Source organism: Petaurus breviceps, unplaced genomic scaffold (assembly GCF_028583685.1).
Source record: "Petaurus breviceps papuanus isolate PSGF00001 unplaced genomic scaffold, PetGlider_PUasm1.0 175, whole genome shotgun sequence".
NCBI lineage: Eukaryota > Metazoa > Chordata > Mammalia > Diprotodontia > Petauridae > Petaurus > Petaurus breviceps.
The window spans coordinates 10534804-10558680 of record NW_027185764.1 but is presented as its reverse complement, the minus strand read 5'-3'; the positions used below and the strand labels follow the sequence as shown (position 1 = coordinate 10558680).

General features: G+C 38.2%; 1 pseudogene; it reads right to left on the bottom strand.

Moving 5' to 3' along the window:
* Window positions 1-444: 444 nt before the first annotated feature.
* On the bottom strand, window positions 445-22449 carry LOC138158993 (cytochrome P450 3A9-like; annotated as a pseudogene).
* Window positions 22450-23877: the final 1428 nt, after the last annotated feature.

The window sequence follows — 23877 nt, the reverse complement described above, 5'->3', positions numbered from 1 at the left end:
TATGAAAGATGATGCCAATCCAAAGGAAAAAATGAAAAAAACAGTAAGTAAAATATTGTATGCTTCAGTTCAATCGCAGAATATTAAAAATGAGTTACATCCTCCATTATATTCACTAACATGTTAATTGTCAAGAACTATTGTTGATAAAAATAATGAACTTAATTTCAATTCTTGGTTTTCTCTATGTTCATCCATTGAATTACTGTAGTCTATCCAGTTGTACTAATCCATTGAGCATCATTTCATAGGGAATGTGATCAGTTGGATCTGTGTATGTGACACCTGACACCGTTGAAATTTACACAACAGTCCTCCAACACAGAGATCTCAAAACATCCATCTGACAAATCTAAGTACTCCTCTCTTGTAGATAAAAAAACTCTTTTCTTTTTCTTTGTTTGGTTTGTAAGGTAAATTAAGTTACTTTTGAAATCTTAGAATTCAATGTCTTTGGATGATAGAAGAGAAATCTGGGGCATGATTGTAGACAGGGTGAGTAGAATGAGGAGAATTTTTGTGCTGGTTTGCCTTCACAATCTTTGGTACAGCCTGCAGGACAATGGGTACAGTTGGTGAAAGGATTGCTCTCTTGCTCAGCTTCAGAGGAATCTGCATCAATTAAGAAAAACAATTAGAATTCAATAAGTAACCAATACCAAACAACAGAAAGAGGTATACATAGAAATATTAATGATATCTTGTGGAAAAGAAGATTATACAAATGAAGACAAACTAGCCAAAAGGTCATGCAAAGGATTGTTAGATTGATATGATGTGACAGACACCCAATGTGGATTGGATATCAAAGACTGTTGCAAAATAAAATAAACATGTATTAACTATATACTCATGCTTTATTAATACTAGTGTGTTGTAAGGTAGAATCAAGAAGCTTGCTGAAATTCAGAGATTTCATTTGATTCTCATGACCTTAAATCCTGCATATTTTTCTCTCATAAAAGAAATTAATTAAAAGGGTCTTTTACTTTGGTCTTCAAAAACCATATTGTTTGCAATGAAGAATTTTGTTTATTATAGTTGAGTCAAATTAATTATGTACACAACAATTTGTTTCTCTCTTGGTCTGTATATTTCTAACTTACTAATGGTAAGTTAATTTTTATAGCCTGCTCATAATAAATTGGCAAGTTGTGTTGAGTTAAATTTGTCCATGTGGCATAAGATATTTCTCTACTTTGAAAATAAAATCATCTCAGTAAAATACCACCCTGGGTATCCAAAAAAATGATGTGACTCCTCACCTGTGTCTCTTTACAAGTTCTGAAGGAAAATTCCCACAGGAGTTGACTAGTTGCAACTTTCATAGTCATAAGTGCAAATCTCATCCCAGTGCAGTTTCAGGGACCAGCACCAAAGGGCAAGTACATATAGGGGCTCATGCTTGCCTTGTTTTCCTTGCAAAACCTGATTTTTCAAAATGGCAGGAGAAAAGAGATAAGTGAAAAAAGAATTGTCAGAAGAACAATGAACTTGACTTTGGAAGAGACTCATATATCAATCAATTAATAAATATTTGTTTAGCACTTGTTATGTGCTGGGCACTGTGCTAAGTGCTGGGGTTTCATAAAAAGCAAATGATATTCCTTGCCCTCAAGGAGCCTACAACTTAATGGGAAAGTTAATATGCAAAGAAATATATGCAGTGCAATATATTGCACTTAAACACAGACAGGGAAGTCAGTAGTCAGAGGAGAGGAGGGTGAACATTCCAGTTCTGGGAAATAGACAGAGAAGATGCTTGAAGCTGAGATGCAGTACCTTGTTTGTGGAACTTCCAGGGGACCAGTGGAACTGAATCAAAGTATAAGTGACAGGGAGCAAGGTAGAAAAAAGAGTGGAAATGTATTAGGAGGTGAGGGTATGAAAGGTTCTGAAGTCCAAATACAGCATTTTGTATTGGCTGCTAGGGCACTAGGAGGCCCCCAAAGTTTATTGATGAAAGGAGTTGCACGTTCATACCTAGACTTTAGGGACCCCATTTTTAGGGCTAAAAAGGGAATGAATAGATGTAGGGAGAGAACTGAGGCAGATAGACCCACCAGCAGGCTATTATAATAATCTAGGTGTGAGGTGGTGAGGCCCTGCACTAGGGACAGAATCAGAGAAGAGAACATTTTTGGGTAAAAAAAATGTTATAAGGGTGAAATTGGCAGGCCTTTGCAACAAATAGTATATGAGGAGGTGAGAGATAGTGAATAGTCAAGTAAAATTCCAGGGTAAGTGAATCTGAGGGACTGAGGATAAGTTGCTGCCAGAAATAGAGAAGGTGGGAAGAGGGTTTATGGGGAATGATAATGAATTCTATTTTGATCATATTGAAGTGGTGTCTACTGAAAATCCAATTCAAAATGTCTGAAAAGCATTTGGAGGTCAATGGAGAGTTTGGAGCAGTATAGATATATTTGAAGGTCATTGGCATAAAGATGCTACTTAAATTAATAAATAAATTATTTGTTAATTTTTTTAAAAAAAAAGAAAACCTAATTACCAGCATTAAAAACAAAAAAAAGTGAATGCACTATGAATGAAGATAAAATTAAAACAACTATTAGGAGTTATTTTTTCCAATTATATGCCCATAAAATTGATGATCTTTGTGAACTAGATAAATATTTACCAAAATATAAATTGTACAGATTAACAGAAGAGGAAATAAAATACTTAAATTACACTAGCTTAGGAAAAACAATTTAACAAGCCATAAATTCACTCCCTAAAATAATCCCTAAGACTACATAGATTTATGAGTGAATTGCAGCAAACATTTAAAGAACAATTTATTCCAATACTATATAAACTATTTGAAAAATTAGATTAAAAAGTTTATGAACTTCTTTCTGTAATACTGATATGGTCTTGATGCCTAAGCAAAGAAGAGCAAACACATAGAAAGAAAACACTATTTACAGAATTCTTTAATTGATGCAAAAATTTTTAAATAGTAGCATAGAGACCACAGTAATATATCACAAAGATTACTATGACCAGGTAGGAATTATACCAAAAATGTGGGACTGGTTACATGCAATGACTTTTCACACAAATAAAGATAGCTCTAAATAATTGGAGAAATAGTCATTGTTCATAGGTAGGCCAAACCAAAATAATAAAAATGATAATTCTATTCAAATTAATTTAATTATTCAGTGCCATATTAATCAAACTACTAAAGAAATATTTTATAACAATAGGGGGAAGAACAAAATTCATCCGAAAGAACAAAAGTTCAAGAATATCTAGGTAATCATTGGGGGGGATGAAGAAAGTAAGTATAGTGCTAGCAACTTTCAAGCTATGCTACAAAACAGTAATCATCAAAACAATCAGGTACTGAATAACAAATAGAATGGTTGATTAATGAAATAGATTAGATTCATAATATACATAAGGAATTGTGTGTGTTAAACACAAAGAGCCAAACTTTGGGGACAAGAACTCACTATTCAAAAAAAAAAAAAGACTACTGGGAAAACTGCAAAGCAATATGGCAAAAACTAAGCACACATAAATATCTCACACTGTATAATCAGGTAAAGAAAAAAATGGGTGCATGCTTTAGGAATAAAGGGGGAGATCATAAACAAAGTAGGGAAGTATAGAAAAAAATAGCTTTCGCATCTATGAATTAGGGGAGGTATTACAACCAAACAAGAGATAGAAAGGATCCCAAGAAGTAAAATGGATGGCTTAAATTACATGAAATTTAAAAGATTTTGCACAAACAAAACAAATTCAGCCAAAATTTTAAGGAAATCAAAAAACTGGATGGGGAAAGGATATTTATAGCAAGTTCCTCTGAAAAGGCCTCATTCCTCAAATATGTAAGAACTGAGTCAAATTTGTAATGAAAAAAAGCAAAACAAAACCTAAGAACAATATCCTCTTGATAAAAGGTCGAATGATATGAACAGGTAGTTTTCAGAAGAAGAAACCAAAGCTGCCAATAGTCACACAAAAACATACTCTAGATCCCTATTGATTAGAGAAAGTCAAATTATAACAACTCTGAAGTACCATCTCACTCCTATCAGATTGGTTAACCTGACAGAAAAGGAAAATGACAAATACTAGAGGTCATGTGAAAAAAAAAACAGGCACAGTAGAACACTATTAGTGGAGTTGTGAACTGGTCCAACCATTCTGGGGAATAATTTGCAATTATGCCCAAACAGTTATAAAGCTATGTAAACCCTTTGACCCATCAATACCACTACTGTATCCAAAAGAGAGCAGAGAACAGGGGAAAATCCACATGCACAGAAATATTTATAGCAAACCATTTTGTGGCAGCAAAAATTTGAAATGGAAAGAATACCTATTGATTGGGGATTGGCTGGACAAATTGTGGCATGATTCTGATGGAATACTAGTGTCTTACAAGAAATGATAAAGAAATAGAATTGAAAATGAACTAAAAATAAAAAAGGCATGATAAAGAGGATGGTTTCAGAAAAACTTGGGAAGACATATGAACTGATGAAAAGTGAATACAACAAAACAAAGAATTTATGCAGTAACAAGAAAATTATAATGATGATCAATTGTGAAAAACTTAGTTACACTGCTTGATGTAACAATCTGAGATAAATTCCAGAGTTTCCATGATGAAAAATGTTATCCACCTCCAGAGGGGAATTATGAATTCTCAGTACAGATTGAAGCATATTGATTTTCACTTTATTTTTCTTGCCTTATGCCAATATGTTTGTGCATGAATTCATATGCAAAATTAACCTCACATTGCTTGCGTACTCAATGGATAGGGAAGGGCCAGATGGAGGAAAAGAATTTGGAGATAAAAATATTAAACATCAATGGAAAAAATAAAAAGAGACCAAAATGATTAGACATCAAGAAATCTGCCATAAGAAAACAATAACATGCAAGGAACCATTTATCTGTCTTCAGAACAATGTTTTCTTAACAAGATGCCCTATTTGTTATTTGTCATTTTTAAAATTCCTGAACTGGGCTTGAAAGGCAGATATTTCAACAGACTCTCAACAACTTGTTCTAATATCAATCTAATTTAGATTGTAGCAATTCTAAACCTTGAATGACTAAAAAATGTAAACAATGAGACTGCTCATCTCTTATTGCATTAGCATTTCAATTAAACTAAAGACTTTTTGGGCTCCTAGGTGACACAGTGGATAGATATCCAGACCTGGAGTCAGAAGGAGCTGAATTCAAATCTGGCCTCAAAGACTTACTAGCTGTGTGACCTTGGACAAATCACTTAACCACATTTCTCTCCATTTCCTCATTGTAAAATGAGCTAGGGAAATAAGTGGCAAACCACTGCAGTATTTCTAACAATAAAATCACAAATGGGGGTCAAAAAGACTCAGTCATGACTGAACAACAAGAAAACAACAGCAAAAGGTTTTAAATAAGTCTTTAAAATCAAAAGAAAAAGATGCTGAAAGGAAAGTGAAGACACCTATTATCGGTAACCCTTGTACCTTTTTATGGTATTGTAAACTTTTTGAGGAAATTAGCTACAAAGGACAGAGGAGATATAGGACAGAAGAGAGGGAAGAAACAGGTAAGGGTTTATTCATGAGAGAAGACACATGGGCATGTCTGTAGGCAGTGGGAAATGAGTCAGTAGACAGGAACAAATTGACAATAAGTGTAAGAGTGGGGATGACAGATGAGGCAATCTGTTACAAGAGATGGGATCACTTGAACAAGAAGAGGAGTTAGCCTTGGTAAGCAATAAGGTTACTTTATCCCGTGATACAGGCATAAAGGAGGGGCTAAAGGTAGAAGGTGTCTGAATAATGGGAGATGAGGAAGGTGGAAAAAGAAATTCATTGTGAATAGCCTCAATTTTTGCTGTAAAACATGAGAGAAGGGTCTCAGTTTATAAAGTGTGGAGAGGGAAAGCAATGAGAAGTTTGAGGATGAATGCAAACATTTGGAAGAGACACTATGTAGAATGGGTTCATTAGTGCCCTTAGCCATATAGCTAAGTGGTGTCAGAGGGAGGCTTTGAATTCAGGTCTTCCTGACACTGAATGCAGCACCACGCCTTCTGTCTGATATGCCCTAAAAAATTTAGTCACTGCTAAAGGTTTTAAAAAGTCTACAAATAATGATTCATAAAAATAATTACACATGTTTACATTGACCCTGGAACAGAGAACCTATAGAATAACTACTTAAAAGAGTGGCACATTATAGAATTTAAAGCCCGACAGTATCTCAGTTAGCATCCAGTTTAAACACTCATTTTTCAGCTTGGAAACCCTAACAATGACCAGTATTCAAAGCCCATTTCTGCCACTTCTTAGCTGTAGGGCTTATATCAAGTTATTTAATGTACAAGGGCTTCCATAAAATAGGAACGAGAATGCCCAAAGTGCTATGTCTAAGCTCTGGAAATAGCCAGTGTAAGCAATATGCAAGGTTATTGTGAAAATTTAAGTTACAGACCCAGAGTGGTCAATCTAAGTAAGGCAAAAAACCAGTATTCAAATCCTGATCCTGTCTCCCAGCTCCACATTCTCTCCAAATTGTTTCAACTGACCATGTTGAGTAACCTTTTCCCTTATTTGAAAAATAAAGTATATACCTTTCAGGGCAGAATTCCTCTGGTTCTGGCCAGAAATCAGGGTCACAATGAATGACAAGGGTGAGAACATCACCACTGTCCCTTTAGGGATCATCAATCCATTGATTTCAACAGTTTTCTTAGCAACCCTTTCAATCCTGCCAGCTACAGGGAACAGCCAGAGATTTTCATTTATCACCATGTCTAGGTATTCCATTTGTAATAGGGCATCATACATGACTGCTTCCTGGGAAGAGAACAAACGGTCACTAAGATGACATATCACATCTAGCTTTATTCACACAAACTTAGAATGAATCTATACCAACTCCATTGTACATCTGATCACCAGATGTTACAGTAATACCTTCTGGAGGAAAGCTACAAATATATTTTTACTATTAAATCTATGGAATTTTGAGCATCACTGTAGTGTTCAACCTGCTAATGAAGTGATTCAAAAATTCTTAGCTCTGTCAAAGTGATATTTGCATCTAAAAAATGTTTTCTTAAAATAAGCCTTGTTGAGCCCATGACAAAACTCTTGAACCTCAGTTGAAGGAAATTGTGCTAAGATGAATTTTGTTTTTCTCCTGTTCCACCAGGTCTTCTTTTGGAACAAACCAGGCTAATATGAAATCTAGGGTGCTATAGTAGACAAAATTTCCCTCAGATAAGTATATTTATTGTTCCCCAGCTTCCATTTCTTGTCATCTCTGCTTATCCTTGCCAAAATGACTATCTGTTCTCTAGAAATCCTCACTTTCACTCATCATCAGTGTTGGGATGCACTGGTAGTTTAATGTTTTACACAATGAAATGTTCTTCAAGATGGAATAGACTTGGGGGCAGTTAGGTGGTGCAGTGAATAGAGCACTGGCCCTGGAGTCAGGAGGACCTGAGTTCAAATCCAGCCTCAGACACTTAACACACACCAAAAAAAAAAAAAACTAGCCGTGTGACCTTTTAACTACAATTGCCCTACCTTCCCCACTCAAAAAAAAAAGAGATGGAATAGACTCAAAGTCATGAATCTGCAATAGTAGAATTTAGAAGAGATACTTGGAGTGGGGGCAGAGAACTTTCTCAATGTTCCGCCTAACAGATAACGTAGACAGTTTTCTATTTACAAGTGCAACTCTGACCATATCCTTCTGTTCTGAGACTTCCATACAACTTGGTGAATATTATGGGGCTTAAAGGAAGTATGGGAGAATCACTATTTAATAATCACCTAATTTCAAGAAAAAAATCCTGGCAATCTGCAGAATAATAGAGAAGATTAATAACATACTAAAAAGATCAGTTCCCAAACCAATAGGATACAGAATCTGCCCCCATTTTCTTATTTGTCTTGGGTTGGTCTCAGCCCCATTATAAGGATTCAGGTTTGGCTTTGCTAGGTGGTGAATGAAATCTGTAGAACTACTTTTGGGAATCTGTCTACTCGCCATTCCTACTGCCACCACTGTAGCTTGGACACTCATCCCTGTTTAAATGGACTATTTCAATACATTCTCAATGCAATCCCTAACTTCATAGGGAAATGACTGCTTAAATGTTCCCTTATGGTGATTATGCAATTTGATCCAAGAGCAATGGAGACAGGCGATCCTGGTGCCTCATTTCCTGGGTATGGACAAACTCCAATTTCCATTCATAAGACCTCTTCTCTTCTGACACTAGAAAGAGTTTATAACCTCTGTTATCAGTCACATGAGAGACTGAACAAGAGTCTGAGAAGAGGAGAGGAAAGTAGGAAAGGGAAGGACAAGCAAGAAAAAAGAAAAGTGAATATGAAAGGAGGAAAAGGGAAAGAGAGTAAGTGAGGAGTAGAGAGGAGACCCAAAGTCACAAAGATATTTAGTAACAGAAGAGTTGAGCAAAGAGCGCCATTATGTGAAGGAAGGCCTGTGAAGCAACTTGTGAAACTGAGGACAATGGAGTGTTTCAGAATTTTTCCAAATGTTAACACTAGTTGAGGAGATACTGCATTCTTTTCATGGAGAGCTTTATCTAAACATATGTTGTCTCAGCATAACTTTGCCTTTTCAAACCCTGAAGATATTCCAATAATGAGTTAATAGCACGGTTTCTACTAGGAGATGAGGCAAATGGATGAATTAGAAGTTAGTTGGTATGGCATGTGAATAATTCTGTTCTTCTCATCCTCTCACCTTGGTGGGAAAATCTGCATCTATCTCCTCTTGAAGTTTCTTCTGGGTCTCAGAGTGGGTGGCCAGGTTATAAAAAAGGAAGGAAAGGACTGAACTGGTAGCTTCATAGCCAGCAAAAAGAAAGGTAATGGATTGGGCCAGGATTTCCTCATCACTCATCTGAAATAGAGGCAGGGGAGATATTCAGACAAAGTCATCCTACCTTTATTTCATTCAGGAATACCTGAAGAATTTAGGAAAGGTATATACCTGACTGTCCAGAATACCTAGAAGATATCTAAAATACATACATTGATATGACAGGAATTTTCCAACCAAATTTATCATCACAAGGAAGGAAGTTAAGTCTAACTTTTTTCTCCTATATCTGTTCTGTTCTTTCCACAAACCTGCCTCATTCTCAGTTCTTGTTTTTTGAATGTAATAAAAGTGATATTTCATTTCAGTGAATTCTCTCAACTTCCTAGCCGACTGTGTCAAAGTACAGACACATTAGAAGCTTCTAGCAATAGTCCAGAGAAGAGGGGATAAGAGTCTGTCGTAGGATGGTTGTGTAAAAAGTGAAGCAAATATGGAGGAGAAATGTTTGAAGGGAGATCACAGATCTAAACCCGGAAGGAACTTCAACAGTCATGTCATCTAATGCCTTGATTTTACAGTTGCGTGAACTGAAGCTTGAAGAGGTTAAACAATTTTACCAAGGTCTCATAGGTGTCAGAGGGAGGACTCAAACCCAGCTCTTCCCAATGTACCCCACTACATCCTATTTCTGATGGACACAATGAAGGGAAGGCATCCAGAAGGTAACAATAAGCATTGATTACATTTCCATACGTAGTGCCTAGTGCTTATATTTTACCTACATTATTTCATTTGGCCACCAGAAGAAGCTTGTGAAATTGCTAGTGAAAGAATGCTCCTCTCCATTCTTCAGGTAAGGCAACTGAGATTCAGAGCGGTGAGAGACACCTGTTCCCAAGTCTGAGCTAATAAGTGACTGAAGCCGAGCCTAGAATCTGGCCTTATGACTTCCAACTCCAGTTACCCCTTCCGTTAAAATATGCTGCCTCCCTCAGACTGAGTTCTTATAAGAATGCTTAGGTACAACATGTGAGAGGCTATAGCCTACTTATAGTTAAATGAGAATAATGTTAACTAAAACACAATTTGAGAAGTTTGCCTACAAGTTTTATATTGGAAGAGAAACTTGTATCTCAAAATAGTCTCTTTTTTCTTTCCTATGTTGTTGTTCAGTTGCTTTCAGTCACGCCCACCTCTTTCTAACCCCAGTTGGCATGTTCTTGAGAAAGATCCTGGAGTGATTTGCCATCTGCTTCTCCAGCTCATTTTACAGATAAGGAAACTGAGGCAAACAGGGTTAAGCGACTTTCCCAGGGTCACACAGATAGTCCAGAGAACAGATTTGCTCTCAGGTCTTCCAGACTCGAGGCCTACCAATCTGTCACTGTGTCATCTAGCTGCACAACCAACTGAACTCAAAGAAACATGATCTAGAGCAAGGCATAGAGTAAAACTATAGAATTTAGAGATGGAAGAGAATTGAGAGATCATCTGGCCTAATGCCTATGACCAGCAAGTGCAGATAAGAGAAATGATGCATGTAAGGTCACATAAGTACTAAGTAGCACAGGTAGGAGAACAGTCCAGTTTTTTCCCTTCAAAAAGTTGTGTTTTTCCACCTCACTATGCCTCATTGTTGTCCTAGTTATGAAACGAAAAGGGGACTTCAGTGTCACCGTCCAAGCTTCAGACTCACTCACCATCACAAACTCAAATACGATTTTGAAAATTGTCTCATTTACCTCATTCTACAGATGTCAAGCATCTTTCTGTGGTGCTAGGTGACACCACAGAGTGTTGGACTTAGAGGTAAGTCAGATCTGAGTTCAAATCCTGCCTCAAAGTTTTACTAGCTGTGATCCTGTGGAAGTTGCTTAAACTCCCTCAGGCTTGGATTCCTCGTTTCTAAAATAGAAAAAAAAAGAATGACACCAAGCACTCAGAAGTGTTATGAAGATATGATGAAGTAATATCATTATTGTCGTCATTGATGCTTTTGTTGCCATTTGGTATATCATCAAAGCACATTGGAAATCTTGTGGCTAACCTCATTCCCAACTTACCTTTCTGAGAGTGCTTCTCTGAATTGTTAGAAGTCTGACAATCCATCATAAGCTGAAGGAAATCTACCCAGTGCTGGAAAAATAATGGAAATGCTAACGTTGAGAAAACACTTGAGAGCACAGAAATTAGCTACGAACACAGTAGAGTAATATGCCTGTTGCATAATAGACAAGTGAAGATTTAAGTGATTAGAGACACTATGGCCTCAGTACAGTGGCAGAATTCAAATTCTACCCAAGGCAGTTCCATAAAGGACCCTGGAGTGAATAAAAGTGACCCTCAAGTGAATAAAATAAAGATTTAAAATCGTATTCCTAAACTTCAATCACAAGGGTGGTGGAAGGGAAGCAGACCCCGAAGAACTTTTTTTTAAAAAACTAAGTATTTCAGGAAATGAATTTTCTTAAGTCTGACAGAAAAGATCTAAAGATAATGCTTACATTCTTACTTCTTGGCTAGTTTCCTATCTATGATCACTAAACTCAAGGAAACCAATCTCACTGTGATCATCCAATAGACATGCCTCTTCAAATTCAACTAGATTGGTCCTAGGTCAGCAAACATGCAATGAATCAACATACCCATGATAGAAGACTTTGTAGCTTGCAAGGATCTACAATAGGTTGTGCTCCTCTGGTCTGACCTTCAAGAGTTAAGAATCATAGCCCCTCAGCGGCCAGGTAGTACAGCGAGTAAGAGCACCAGCTCCAGTGTCGGGATGACCAGGGGATCAAATCCCGGGCTCAGACACTTAGCACCCACCCAGAAACACCTGGCTGTGTAACCTTGAGCAAGTTACTTAACCCCAATTGCTTAAAAAAAAAGAATTATAGCCCTTCCATTAAAAGATCTCAGAGTACAAGCTTTGTGCACAAATGAAAAAATGTTCTAAATTTAGCCTGAGTCCAAATGGAGAATTTGGATACAACATTACTGGCATAATTATAATTTTTGTGCCCATTTTTATATAACCCTTGGTATTATTAGCAAGGCCTGTTTTGGAAGTCTATAAATGAAAGGGAAAGGTATTTTCTCTCTCCTTGGGTTCCTACTACATGTTACATACTAATTTGCTATATAACATTGGGTATCTGTTTTATCCCACCTATGAGGCTATTATTTTCTTTCTTTTTATCCCTAGAGTCATACCTCACAAGGTCTGGTAAATATGATGTAATAGTAACATAGAATTAGAGCTGCAAATTAACTTAGATGCCATCAAGTAACAATTTTTTAAGTTACAGAAAGTCCTCAAAAATATCAGACAATGAAATCAAATTATATATATATACATGCATATATGTGTTGTGTATATGTATATAGTCAGCATGGATGAACATCAAGTGAAATGGAACCCAAGTTGCTGGGGGGGGGGGGGTTCACTCAACTCTGAGGATAAAGAATACAACAGTTCATAATGTAACCATATTCTTGTTCTAACCATTGAAAAGACCTACTTACCTTCTGTGAATTTTTCATTCATTCTTCCTTTATTTTTTTAACTGCTTTTGCTAAGAATTCTGTTGCATCTTTTGTAAATAGAGATACATCGAATCTTTTAAACAAAGGAGTAAGGAATGGAAAGAGCACTGAGGCAAAACAAACCAAAAAAATCCTTATGAAATTGTATAATTTTATGAGAGATGCTATCACCTTTATTTTGTGTAGATGGGGAGATGTACCAAAGGTACAAATTGTAGTATGGCTTACTCATTTCCTTTTAGATATCACCAACTATCTATGAACTTGTAGGGGTCAATGAAAAGCCGAACAGCAGAAAGGAATCTCTCTTCAAAATCAGCTGTCTGGTGCCCATTTCTGGACTTCTAGATTAACTGCTAAGCTCCTAAGACTGACCCAATCAACAAATAATTTCCCTGGGGTTTTAGTACAATTGCTGTCTAAAAGTCCTCCCTCACCAACAGACAGTAATTAAAAGTTGAATCTCTAGAATTCTTGAGTTGTGTTGTAATCTCTCTATGCAACAGTTTAATCCTGTTAAATAAAGGGGTTAGACTTGATGAGTTCTAAGTTTCTGTCCATCTCTATTAATCAATCTATTTAGTTATCTTTAGGAATGTAAGGACCACTAGATTTTTTAAGTATTTATTTCTGAAAAGAAAAAAACTTACTTGTTATAAGTGTGAGTGAGTCCAGAATATTAAATGCAACTAACTTCATCTCTCTGAAATAGGCATCATTCTGGTTATTCAAGGAATCAACATTGACACCAAATGAAGTACTGGTGATGACATCCATGCTGTAGGCCCCCAATATGCTGATGAGAGAAAGCAAAAAATGACTCAGAACAGGCACCACATCGTTCCTCTCCAAGTAAAGACACGAAGTGAGCCTCTAAATAAACCCATGGTGTGAAACTCAGTAGAAATTGGGGTCACTTAACCATTCCAAAGGATACCTGTAAGTCATATATTGAAATTAGAAAATCACATATAAATATTTCCTGTATTCTTTTGTATTTTTTGTTTCATTACGAATTTCACTACTACATTTTAATGTGGTCTGACCGGGTTTGCCAACTGTGCTCTAAGTTCAAGCCAGCAGGACATATGGGCCAGAGTTAAAAAATGGTCAGTAGCATCTACTGTTTGAGATTTTTCAGGAAAATGTTGATTCTTTTCATCAGCTGTCTAGAAGCCAAAAATCATTTTGTAAATGAATGAATGAATGCTTGGATTTTCATGGGACAAAATGCATAGCAGTGTTGACTGGTATTATCACTTCCTTTTTGTAAGCTGTTAGAGGTTAGGCTTCCCTCATTTTACCAAGGGTACATTTTCCTCCTCACAATGTGAATACTCTCAACTTTCAAGTAATAAGCTGTCATTTACTAAGTGCTTACTATGTATCAGGGACTATTCTAGGCACTGGAGTTACAAGAAAAATGCAAAAATATTCTCTGACCCCAAGAAGTTTATATATAAATAGGGATGGGATACATACATAAATACATACATATATAAATCAATACCTACAAGATAAAAACAAAAGAAAGTGCCCACATAGAAGAAGGTAGTAACAGGTATTTCTTTGATCCCATATTCTTCTGTCTTGTTCAGATTGGCTACATTATCATGCCCTTTATTTTATTTTTAATTTATGGAATAAAATATGTTTCCATAGCATAATATATTTTTTAAATTTTTAAAAAATGCTTGCACATGAAATTGAAAATGAGTTCTAAAAAAACTTGCTATTTTTTAAAATATATAATAAAGTTATAGTGTAAATTTATTTTTCCTTTGTTTTACTTCTCCCCCCCCCCCACCACCACCAAGAGATGGCTACTATTAGAAAAAAAAAAATGTATGCATTGTGTATCTGCGTGTGTCTAATCATTCTATACATACTTCTATCTAGCGGTTCTGTCTTTGCATGCAGATAGCAACTCCTCTTTTATGTCCTTTGTAGTTAATTTGGATATTTAGAATAGATGAAATTATTAAGTCACTCAAACTTGTTCTGAAGATATGTATATTACTATTTACACTGTTCTCTTGCTTCTGCTTATTTTTATATATAGAATATATTTATATATTTTATATATTTATATAAAATATATTTATTTTATATATAAATATATTTTAATACATATAAAATAGTATTATTAATTATATATATATATATATATTTAAACATTGGATATTAAAACTTTGACTTCCTGGGCAGCCAGGTGGCTCAGCGAGTAAGAGCACCGGCCCCAGTGTCGGGATGACCTGGGGGATAGAATCTGGGCTCAGATACTTAGCACCACACCCAGAAATAACTGGCCGTGTAACTTTGAGCAAGTTACTTAACACCAATTGCTTAAAAAAAAAACTTTGAATTCCAGATTCATTCCCTTCCTCCCTTGTCACCGGCCCTTACTGGAAAGATAAGTAGTTCAGTATAAGTTGTACATGTGTAGCTTTTGCAAAACATTAACATAGTAGATATATTATAAAAGAATGACTATATTCCCCCCCCTTCTATGCCACCTCCCATTAATGCTATTCTCTACTTTGATGCCTTCTCTTTTCAAAAGTGGGTGCTAACAAATTCCCTCATCTCCCCCCCCCCCCCCCCCGTAATGGGAATGTAAATTTTAAAGATCTTCCCTGCCCCTCTGCTAAAGTGCACCTGGAGCCTGGGGTGGGAGGCTTGTTTTTCAGTAGATACTTCTTGGTTGGCCAGTGAGTCAATAAGGTTGTTACATTCTCTGAGCCAGGAGAAGGCTATATAAGCCCTGATGTGTAGCTTTGTTTTGGGACTCACTTTGAGAAGTGTTCTGTGATTTCATATGGATTCTAGTAAGCCGTTGTCCTGAGCCCTCCGGCTTTGAAAAAACCCAGATGTTGATTTGGTATGGATGTAATGGCTGGAAAGTTTGGAAAGCTGTCTACTTGATCTGTTTCTGTCTTGATAATTCTGCCTGTATACTTTGAAGTTCAAGGTGCTGACCTTTTTCCCCTGAGCAAGGTAAACGATATATGTCTGACTGATTAAAGTAAGCTTGTTAACCCATTTTGAGTTGCTTTCCTTTAACAAAGCAGATCCAAGAACCTGTGGTGGCAGCAAACCCTGAGGATGCTTGGGGTGCTTGCTGCTACACCCCCCCCAGCCTGCCCTCCATTCCATCATCCCCACTCTCATCCCCTTCCCCCCTACTCTCCTATAGGGGGAGATACCCTATTTAGTGTCTATTTCATTCCCTCCCCAAGACAAATTCAATGAGAATAAGGTTGGCACATTCCCTTTTGCCTTCCTTTTCTTAACCTCCATTGTAACCATTATCCCTTGACTCTTCTATGAGATAGTTTACCCCATTCTCATTCTGTCTCTCCCCGTCTCCTCTCATTATATTCCTCTCTCACCTCTTAATTTCACCTTTTAAGTATCATCCCTTCCTGTTAAATTGGTCCTGTGTGCTCTATCTATGTCTACCTGTAAACATATATACACACATTCACATATGTATTCATATGCCTGTACACCCCCCGATATAGACATATATATGCATATATATATTCCCTTCAACTATTTCCATATTAAGAAAAGTTTCATCAGTTACAATTATCATTTTTCCATGTAGGAATTTTAATAGTTCCATTTTAATAAGTTCCTTATGGTTTCTTTTCACTGTTTAGCTTCTAATGCTTCTCTTGCTTCTTGTATCAACTCTGGTTTTTTTATCAAGAATGTTTTAAAGTCCTCTATTCCACTGAATGACCATATTTTCCCCTGAAACATGATACTCAGTTTTGCTGGATAGGTGACTCTTGGTTTTAATCCCACCTCCTTTGCCCTCTAGAATATCATATTCCAAGCCCTTCGATCCCTCATTGTAGAAGCTGGCAGATCCTGGGTTATGCTGATTATGTTTCCACAATATTCAAATTGTTTCTTCCTAGATGCTTGTAATATTCTATCCTTGATCTAGGAATTTCAGAACCTGGCTGTAATATTCTTAGGAGTTTTCTTTTGGGGATATTTTCTCAGGAGGTGATCGGTGGATTCTTTCAACCTCTATTTTGCCCTCTGGTTCTAAAACATCGGGGCAGTTTTCCTTGAGAATTTCTTGGAGGATTATTTCCAGGTTCTTTCTTTGATCATGGAGGATGATTTCTAGGTTCTTACTTTGATCATGGCTTTCAGGTAGTCCAATAATTTTTAAATTATCTTTCCAGGATCTATTTTCCAGGTCAGTGGTTTTTTTTTTTTTCCAATGAAATATTTGACATTGCCTTCTACTCTTTCATTTGTTTGGATCTGTTTAATAGCATCTTGATTTCTCATAAATTCATTAGCTGGTCAAGATGGCTAAGTAGAAGCAGGTCCTCTCTGCTGCTCCGGCTTCCACCTTCCCCAACAATGTAAAAAGGGGACTCTAAACAAACTTTGGAGCTGCAGAACCCACAAAATGACACAGAGAAGCTAACCTCCCACTGAGGACAGCCTGGCAGGCCGGCAGGAATCGGCCAGCCCAGTGCTCTGGGAGCCCAGCCCAGCCCCACACCAAGGCTTTAGCCCCAGGGTGGGCCTGACCAGCCTCTGGCCAGAGGGATTCCAGATCAGCAGCAGCTATGGCCATTTCCAAAATTATCAACATGTAGATGCGAAGGACAAAGTGAGAGGTCAGTGCAGTCTGGACTTTGGGACCCAGTAAGTGGGAGAGCACGGCTTTTGACCCTGAGGTGAGATGCCACTGAGACACCAGCACAGCCAGCCAGTACCACATGGCAGCTTCAGCTCCTTGCCTGCAGAGTGTAGGGGGACCAAGCACCAGTCTGAGTGGTAATTGCTCTTGCTTTAACCTTCTTGGACCTGGATTGCAGTCTAGGGTGGAGGTCTTGGGGTGTGTGTCCAGCTTGCCAGAGTGGGTGCAGGCTTCAGAGAAGGCACCCATCTAATACCTCCAGCATCTGAGAAAAACCCAGCATTTGGGACAAAAGCTCCCCGGTCTGGTGGCAGAATCCTACTGTGGCAAAAAGCCCAGGGGTGAAGTGACTGAGGGGCAACATGACCAGGCAAAGCAAATGAAGCAGACAGAAGATTCCAACATTAGACTCCTATTTGGGGGACAAAAAGGAGCAAAGCATGGAACTGGAGGAAGACAGTGAAGTCAGAACTCCTGCACCAAAAGCTTCAAAGGAAAATACGAGCTGGTTACAGGCCATAGAGGACCTTAAGAAGCAGATAAAAGAAGTGGATGAAAAATTGGGAAGAGAAATGAGAACAATGCAAGAAGATTACGATATGAGAATCAGCAGCCTGACTGAGGAAAATCACACCTTAAAAAATAGACTAACTCAGATGGCAAAAGAGGCTCAAAAAGGCAATGAGGAGAAGAATGCCTTAAAAAGCCAAATTTGCCAGATGGAAATAGAATCTCAAATGCTCACTGAGGAGAATCATTGATTCAGAATTAGAATGGAGCAAATGGAAGCTAATGACTTTATGAGAAATCAAGATGCTGTTAAACAGTTCCAAACAAATGAAAGAATAGAAGGCAATGTGAAATATCTCATGGGAAAAACCAATGACCTGTAAAATACATCCAGGAGAGATAATTTAAAAATGATTGGACTACCTGAAAGCCATGATCAAAAAAAGAACCTAGAAATCATCCTCCAGGAAGTTCTCAAAGAAAACTGCCCTGATGTTTTAGAACCAGAGGGCAAAAGAGAGGTTGAAAGAATCCACCGATCACCTCCTGAAAAAGATCCCCAAAAAAAACTCCTAGGAATATTATAGCCAGGTTCTGGAATTCCCAGATTAAGGAGAGAATATTTGAATTTGAATATTGTGGAAACTTAATGAGGATAACCAAGGATCTGGCAGCTTCTACACTGAGGGATCGAAGGGCTTGGAATATGATGTTCTGGAGGTCAAAGGTTCTGGGATTAAAACCAAGAGTCACCTACCCATCAAAACTGAGTGTCATGTTTCAGGGGAAAATATGGTCATTCAGTGGAATAGAGGACTTTCAAGAATTCTTGCTGAAAAAACCAGAGTTGAATAGAAAATTTGACCTTCTGACACAAGAAGCAAGAGAAGCATGAGAAGGTAAACAGGGAAAATAAATCATAAGGAACTCATCAAAGTTGAACTATCAGCATTCCTACATGGAAAAACAATAATTGTAACTTATGAAACTTTTCTCAGTAGTTGAAGGGAAGAGAAATATATACATATGTGTGTGTGTCTATATATGAGGGTATATGGGCATATGAATGCAAAATAAAAAATAAATAAATTCATTAGCTTCCATTTGCTCCAATCTAATTCTGAAGAAATTATTCTCTTCATCGAGCTTTTGAGATTCTTTTTCCATCTGGCAAATTTGGCTTTTTAAGGCATTTTTCTCTTCATTGCCTTTTTGAGCCTCTTTTGCCATTTGAGTTAGTCTATTTTTAAGGTGTTATTTTCCTCAGTCAGGCTGTTGACTCTCATTTCATAATTTTCTTTCATTGTTCTCATTTCTCTTCCCAATTTTCCCTCCATTTCTCTTATTTGCTTCTTCAGGTCCTCTATGGCCTGTAACCAGCTCATATTTTCCTTTGATGTTTTTGGTGCAGGAGTTCTGACTTCACTGCCTTCCTCCTGTTCCATGCTTTGATCCTTTTTGTCCCCAAAACGGGAGTCTAATGTTGGATTCTTCTGTTTGCTTTGTTCCCTTTGCCTGGGCATGTTGCCACTCAATTACTTGACTTTTGGGCTTTTTGCCACAGTAGGACTCTAGTACCAGACAGGGGAGCTTCATGCCAAATGCTGGGGTTTTCTCAGCTGCTGGAAGTATTAGTTGGGAGCCCTTGCTGAAGCCTCCACACACTCTGGCAAGCTGGTCACACACCAAGCAGGTTAAAGCAAGAGTGATTACCCCTCAGACTGATTGCTTGGTTCCCCTACACTCTGCAGTCCAGGAGCAGAAGCTGCAAAGTGGCAGTGGTGGCTGCACTGCAGCCCTCAGAGGCTTCTCACCTCAGGGGCAAAAGCCAAGACACTCCCAACTACTGTGTCCCAAAGTCCAGACTGCACTGACCTCTCACTTTGTCCTTTGCATCTATGTGCTGATATATCTGGAAACAGCCACAGCTGCAGATGATCTGGAGTCCCTCTGGCCAGCGGCTGGTCAGGCCCACTCTGGGGCTAAAACCTTGGCGTGGGGCTGTGCTCAGCTCCCAGAGCACTGCGCTGGCCAATTCCTGCCGGCCTGCCAGGCTCTCCTCAGTGAGAGGTTAGCTTCTTTGTGTCATTTTGTGGGTTCCATAGCTCCAAAGTTTGTTTAGAGTTCCCTTTTACATGAATTGGGGAAGGTAGAAGCCAGGAGCCACGGAAAGGACCTGCTTCTACTCCACCATCTTGACTCAGCCCCCCTTGATAATTTCTTAAAATATTCTGTCTTTTAAGCTGTGGCTAGGTCAAGCAGTGAATAGAGCACCAGCCCTGGAGTCAGGAGGGCCTAAGTTCAAATCCGGCCTCCAGACACTTAACACTTACTACCTGTGTAACCTTGTTGGCAAGAAACCTAAGGTGCATTGGGTAATGAAAATACCCACTACTCAGAGTCAAAAATTGGGTAAAAGTTAAGGTAGAGGATCATTTTCTACCTGTCAAAACTAAAACACAAGTAGAATTTAAACTCTCTGAAGGTAGGAACTGGGTTGTTTTTAATTTTTATCATGAGTCTAGCACCATATTTTCTACATCATAATTGCTTAAGAAATGTCTGTTGAGGGGCAGCTAGGTGGTGCAGTGAATAGAGCACCGGCCCTGGAGTCAGGAGGACCTGAGTTCAAATCTGGCCTCAGACACTTAACACAAAAACTAGTTGTGTGATCTTGGGCAAGTCACTTAACCCCAATTGTCCTCCAAAAAGCAAAAAAAAAAAGCATCAAGAAATGTCTGTTGAATTGAACTGAGTTAAAAAACTATGAGAAATCCCTCTGAGGTTGTAGCAATTCTTAAAAGGTAGAGCAAGCATAATCACCCTCCACTTTACAGTTGAGTAAACTGAGGTACAGAGAAGTTAAGCACCTTGCCCCAACTCAACCACTGGGACTCAAACACAGATCTACTGATTTTATCTTGTAGTTGTTTCCATTACAACACATCCCTGATGATATTAAGCATCACTTGCTGTCCCTTCTCCACATATATCCACATCTGGAGGCAAATATTTTTATATAGTCCAGGGGCTATGTGGCAAATTGGATAGAGATCTGACCTCAAAACCAGTATGACCTGGATTTAAGTTCTGCCTCCAACACATCTTGGCTATAGGTCCCTTGGCAAGTGACCTAATCAGTACGCTATCCAACTCTCTAAGACTACATGTGAGCAAAGTGCTGACAGACACTGATAAACAAGCATTTTTTCACCTGGAAGTTCTTGTGTCAATGAAATCACAGTTCCAGTATCTTTGAATAAAGGAGAGAAGCATCAAGGTTCAAAAGGAAATTCCCACTGAAGAAATCATTGAATTCTCCAGAAAGGGTTTATAACACTGAGAGACATTCAGGTAAAAGTATTCAGTCCGTAACACTTATAAAAGAAGTCCTTCCTCCTATGAAAGAACTGCATCGAGAATACTTCTTCTATAACATTCAAGGACAACAGTGCTGTAGCTTATCTTTGGAAAGTCTGAAATCTTACAAAGAATCAGAGGATACTAGAAGTGGAAGGAACACATCTAGTTCAACCCTATCATTTTATAGGTGATAAAACTGAGACCCAGGTGATAAGCATCAGAGGTGACATTTGAATCCAGATCCTTTGACCCCAGGCTAGTGTTTTTGTCATTGTCGTCAGGAGCTTGGAGAGAGAATATACTGTTTCTAGTGGAGCTGACATGGAATTTTTGTCCAAGAGGATAAAGAAATCTCAGATATTCACTTTGCAATAGGCTAGAATAGTTTCAAATAAAGGCAGAGGTGCTAGCCCAAGAATCCCCAGATCTTTGAAGAGCCTGTGTTCTCAGGTCCCATATCTGTAAAGTGAAGGAAAAATACAAAAGCATCAAAGTCAAGACAAAGATATAAATTACATGATCAACATTTCAATAATCAGAACAATGAAAGTCACTTTGGGGCAAGGCTCATTTCACTCAGATCCAAATACCAAAGGCCACTGCCAAAGATACTTCAAGGCTCTTACACACAGCCTGAGACATTACAGGTTCCACTCAAGATGTCTTTTTGCCCCCACCAAGGTCCAAAAAGGTCTGAGACTCCAGATTAGGTGTAGGTAAGTTGAGCAAGTCTTGAGATAACCAACAGCATCTCTGACTGGACACACTTAATCAATGCTATAGACTAACCCCACTGTGCTGTAACTAGGGAACAGGCACTGTTGTTAGGATGGATGCAATCCAAGACCAAAGCCCTACTTGACATGCCTTTCAATTCCAGGGCACCTCAGGACCTGAGTTTCAGACATCATGCCCTCCCATCTAGGATCAAACCCAGCTCCTATGTCTTATCTCGAGGTCCCAGTATAACAGCTTCCAATAGCTGCCAGTCCCTTTTGTGTCCTCTTCTAACGCCAGATACTTAGAGAACAGACTTTGTACTGCCAGAATCTCATCTATAGGAAGAGCTACTAAAATTATGCTGAAATCCTTTCTTTCCAATTACTTAAAAGAGAACTAAAAGAGCCTCTGTCAATCAAAGGACCCTTGGGATCAGACTGAGTCAAAAGGTTTTTGTATCCACTATGTCTACGCTAGACACCTAAGCAAAAATCACTCAACTCATCTACCACTTCCCATTTTTTTGTTCCACACTATCTCAGCCTTACATCTCAACTATGATTACCCTTTACTTTGTCCTCCAAAATGTACTTTAGATTTTATATGCTTTCTCGCTCTTGAACTTCCCTCAGTGCCTGGAGTTTCTCACCCCAATATGAATACTTCATCGTGAAAGCCCCCTCTTCTCCTTCTTGAGTTCCTTCCAGAGGGCTCCATTTTAGGGACAGGCCCATGAAAGCCATGCTAAATTCCTTTCCTAAAATTCCTTCTGACACTTGGGACTTCACTGCCATGCCTGCAACTTGTCCCTTCTTTCCTTCTCATTTCCCAATTTCCAGATCCATATTCCTCCATTAAAATGTAAGCTCCTTTATGGCAATAATGGTCTTTTTTTGCTTGTATTAGAGTCTCCGACATTTAGCACTGTGCTTGGCATATAGTGCTTATTAAATAAGTTTGTCTATTTTCCTGGCATTGTGACCTCTGAAATTACACTGTTCTATTGGTTAAAAAAATTAATCATCTAAGAACTCTTCCTCTCCTACTCCTCTCATCTTCTGGTCCTTGCTGAGCTGTAGCTTTCCTCAGAAGACAATACATGCTTTCTATGACTATTTGCCCCTAGTCCCATGCTTTGAAATACACTGATCCTGAATAGGAAATCAGCATATTCTTTTCTTCCTATAGGCACTTCTAGACCTTTCTTCCTTTGCTATCACTCAACAATCTATCATCTTTTAAGGTTCAATCTATCCAGATACATCACCCAATCCAGATTATTATTAGAATGTAATCTTGTGAGTAGGGACTGTTTCATTCTTTATATTCCTATCACCAAAGCCTAGCACAATGTCTCTCACACAGCAGATGTGACACTCTTGTGATAACACTTTTTAACCATAGGTGTCACAAAGAGCATTCAGCCACCAAAATGATTATCCTAAAGGACAGGTTCAACTATGTCAGCCTTCTACTCAATAAACTCCAGTGGATCCCCATTACTTCTGGGATCAAATACAAAATCATGTTATTCCCCCTTATAACCTAGTCCCCTCCTACCTTTCTAGTCTTCTTATACCTTACTCCCTACTAACATACAGCCTGTGGGCCACTTGCAATATCCAAAGGATTTCTGACCTCCTTCAAAAAATGTAGAGGATATAACTCTCTCCTGTTTGTCACATGACTCTTGACAACCAACCATCATTATACCTTTACTTGGAAAGTGAGCTGCTAAAAATCTATCTATGGCCCAAAGAAGTTTAGTCTATTTTAATTTTGGCCCCTACCTACTGCCAAGATGTGCAGATCTGCCTTACTCCCTGCACATACTCTTGAATCCCTTGACACTGGTCTCCTTGTCATTCCTTAAACAAGATACTACATCTCTCAGCTCTGGGTATTTTCCCTGGCTATCTCCCATTCCTAGAATGCTCTTCCTTCTCACCTCCAACTACTGTCTTTCCTGGTTTCCTTTAAGTCCCAAATAAAATCAAATCTTTTACAAGAAAATATTCCTAACCCCTCTCATTGCTTGTCACTTTCCTCTCTTCATTTTTCCTACTTATTCTGAATATAGATAATTTGCACGTATTTGTTTACTTTTTATCTCTGCCGCTTATGACAAGGGTTCCCTAGGAAAAGTCATTTAATTTCTCTGGGCTTCAAATTCCTCATCTATCAAATGAGTGGATTAAACTTAATGACACTTAAAGTCCCTT